The sequence below is a fragment of the Ascaphus truei genome, chromosome 2 (assembly GCF_040206685.1).
Source record: "Ascaphus truei isolate aAscTru1 chromosome 2, aAscTru1.hap1, whole genome shotgun sequence".
In the NCBI taxonomy this organism is placed as follows: Eukaryota; Metazoa; Chordata; class Amphibia; order Anura; family Ascaphidae; genus Ascaphus; species Ascaphus truei.
Genome location: NC_134484.1, coordinates 159,020,338 through 159,024,235, shown reverse-complemented (window position 1 = coordinate 159,024,235; position 3,898 = coordinate 159,020,338). Strand labels below are relative to the sequence as shown.

General features: G+C 40.1%; 1 pseudogene; it reads left to right on the top strand.

Moving 5' to 3' along the window:
• The first annotated feature begins 1,877 nt into the window (after positions 1–1,877).
• Positions 1,878–1,996, top strand: LOC142488901 (5S ribosomal RNA; annotated as a pseudogene).
• Positions 1,997–3,898: the final 1,902 nt, after the last annotated feature.

The window sequence follows — 3,898 nt, the reverse complement described above, 5'->3', positions numbered from 1 at the left end:
TGTGGCTATTCCCTAAGTTATATAAGACACAGAACTGCCCAAAGTTAGTTGTTATTCAAGGTGTTAATTCAGAGTATGTTTCAGTTCTGGAGGTCTGCAGCAAGCAAGGCTGTCAGATATATTTAATAGGAACTGCACTGTGATCAGGGACCTGACACAGTTGGTGATCTCCCTGCGGGGAGAGGTGACCCAACTCCATTAGGAGGACATGACCTTCTGAAGGAATGAGCAGAATGGCAATGAGTGGCTAAGTGCAACCGCTGTGAGGGGCAGTCTGTCTAACCATGCGAATAAAGATGCCCAAGTTCACCAAAACCCCCATGTGTGAGTGTGGAGTTACTCAGCAGAGGAAGGCACCAAGAAGGAGTTCCTCATCAGATCCATCTCCCTGCGGACGCAGAGATCCTGATTAGGTGGAGGCGCTGCACTGGATATAGGTAGGACTCGAAGCACACTACCTCAACGCCTGTCTTGCTGATATCCACACTAACATCATGCTGGAGACTCAGGAGTCCTGTAGACAGCAGGTGCACCACAAGACACATCCATGTAATGGGGACTGGTTAGACCACAGGGGCCAATGTGAGATTGGGTGGGTCCGACTGGTCCAGAAAATCCATTACATATGCATATGTTTATATTGGTTAAACTATGAACATACAGCTTTGCAAAACAGAAACTAGAACACAAGAAGTTAAAACACAACAGTGCATTAAACTTAAAGCACACTGTAGGAAAATTAATTCTGCTTCAAAAACTTAAAATCTGAGGTACACCACTTGGTACACTCACTATCCGATTGGTTCCAGTACCATGTGATGGCAGCCATCTTTTTTAAAAGAATGTAAATTCATCCCTTAAAGATGTCACATCCTTTTAAAAAAATGGAACATGTCACATGGTACTTCAACCAATCGGATTGGGGACAATCCAATTGGTTGTAGTAGCATGTGATGGCAGACATTTTGTTTTAAGGATGTTACATACCTCTATTGAAGATGACGTCACATCTTTAAAAAAATTAAAAACCTTATCACATCGCACAGCGTTCAATCGGATTTGACGTCTCATTTGAGCATAAGAAGACGACAAGACAACATCTCCCTATGGATTTAATGGATTACAAGTACAGAAGATTGAAGAAAGAAAAAAAGAACAAAAGAAGAAGTTACATGAAGCTGATGATCATTGCGAATCATGAGCTTCCAAATGCATCGGGAATCAGAGGGTGAAGATATCTAAATGTAAGAAAAACATTGAATGTATGTAATTTTTGTTTTTAGGTATTTTGATTGTATTTTTATGTTTTTGCTTGCCCATTAACTGCCAATGTGTTTATCTATGCCCCTTTAGGGCTATAGATAAATACAGTGACAATCAATGCATTTTATTGACAAATACTTGTTTTTATTTAATTGATATGTATTTTTGTTGATTTTATTGTTTAATTCTTGTGTATTTTTATTGTTTTTTAATTCTTGTTTATTTTGTGTGATTGCTGTAACTTGGGAAGCAGTGGGTCCCCGAGGCTGAAATTAATGAGGTTCAGCTCTGGAGAGGGATGGTTTCTGTCTGCTCTCACTGCGCAGCTCTTCCAGACTGGTGCAGACCTGTAAAATTAACACAGTGGGCATCCCATTCAGAAACAGGGACCAACGTTGTGTTAATTCTGATGGGAAAGTCCCCATTGCTCTGTACTTGTTGTGATCACGCCACGTTTGGTCCATGGTTCATCAACATATGTGCATGGCAGGATGGAGATAAAGTATATACCCAATTTTTCATTTTTTTTATACAACTGCATCACAATGTTATAATATTGTTATAATAATTACTTAATGCTCTGCTTTATATTACAAAATATTATTACTTTTGTTGGCAACGGCCATACCATATTGAACACACCAGTTTTTGTCCGATCACCGAAGTTAAGCAACATTGGGTACAGTTAGTACTAGGATGGGTAACCGCTTGGGAACAGTGTTTTCCTTCTTCCTATTTAGATTATTGCAGACATACTTAGCCTTATATGTATGTATATGGATATATATATATATATATATATATATATATATATATATATATATATATATATATATACATACATACATACATACATACATACATACATACATACATACATACATACATACATACATATACATATACATACATACACACATATAAGGCTAAGTATGTCTGAAATAATCTATATAGGAAGAAGGAAAACACTGTTCCCAAGCGGTCACCCATCCAGATGAATGAACGATAAAGTGGAGACAGCACTCAGAAGCTAGGTATTCAAAAAATATCACATAGAACCGACGTTTTGAACCCTCAGGGGGCTCTTTATCAAGGGGATGTGGATGCAGTACTACCCAACAAGTGAATGCTTACATACCAGATCCCTAGTGCTCCCACACACACAAATAATTAAGACAAACATGGACATGTGTGTGAAAAAACATGTTGGTCATTTAATCCCTAATAACCAACAGGCCGTCAAATGATGAAGGTTGAATCACCCATATGGGAGTGGTTCTGTGACTATTAGTAAATCTCTACTGACCACTAGTGGTGTCCCTGAAAGGTATGGTAATAGTCTGTAGTGCAAGCGTAGTGTAGTGTCTGTACAAGTGGACACACACGCAAACTGTCAAACCTTGCTTACTATTGCAGACAGACATCTTGAAAACAGGTATGTGGGAGAGCATATCAAAACCCTTCCAAAGTCAGAATGACTCATGCAAGGGAGTTAGAGAAGGCATATAGCGGTCAGTAGCGCATGCGCACTAGATCGGGACACCTATGGGAGCTGTTGATTACTGCTTACAATTACCTGGACTCCGCTATGCAGGCAATCTTATCTCGGCCCTTCCTACAGCAAACAAATGAATGAGAACATGGAATGGGAACTCAAATTGTAAGTGATAATATAAAGAAAAAAACTGTGCACCAATTTGGAATGTTAAAAGGGATAATGAATATAAAGGTCTTGAAAGAGTATTCAAGTATTTAGATTGAACTAAAAAATGCTTACCACTGTAGGCACCTGACAAAAAAGACTATCTCTATAAAACGCATAGGAGTTTTTACAGCAAGCAGCCTGTGCTGTTCTACCCGGTACACTGTGTGCCTCTACCGACGGAGCCATCTCAAAGTTCCAGCTATCCATGTATCAATGCATGGCGGAGAACGGCGCCTTGAATGACATCATCGCTAGCACGTTGGAGCGCTAGAGTGGAGAGAGAGCTCCCAGCATGGGTTCTGTTAGCCTGATAGCACCAGTGCGGGACTTCATACTGTTTAAACAAGAACTTTTTCAGTAATATCGTGAGTCCCGTTGGGGGGGGGAGGATACCAACACAACACCAGCGGATACTGCAAACGGAACCAGGAACCAGAGTGCTGGTGTGTAAAGACCCGCTTTTCTATCGAGTGAGGACCCGAGCGTGCGGCGCTGATGACGGTGTACAGATCCATGACCTACTGTATGCTGTAGTGGTAACATGTACCCCAAACATGCCCTGCTTTTGTTGATTTGCTGTACGTGCATTCATTACCACCGTTTGAATTTGTCACATTATAATTTATATACTATCCTATGAGAGTTGTGCGCTGTCTTTTTCTTTTTCAAATTGTAAGTACATTAATATTAATTGCAAAAACTTTCAAAAGGGATTTAATTTTTAGTAACACTTTGTTATCTTCTTTGATTTTTTTTCCTGGACTGTTTAAAACAAATATACTTGGGTCAATGCACCGAAAGACATTCTTTCTTTTAGGTTGACCGGGACTCAGCCTGAAAAGTCCTGGAACTCCAATCGGCAGGGAGTTCCAGATGCCACTGCTGTATCTGTTCCGGAGATGTCAAAATCCCTTGACCGGGTATAGTACC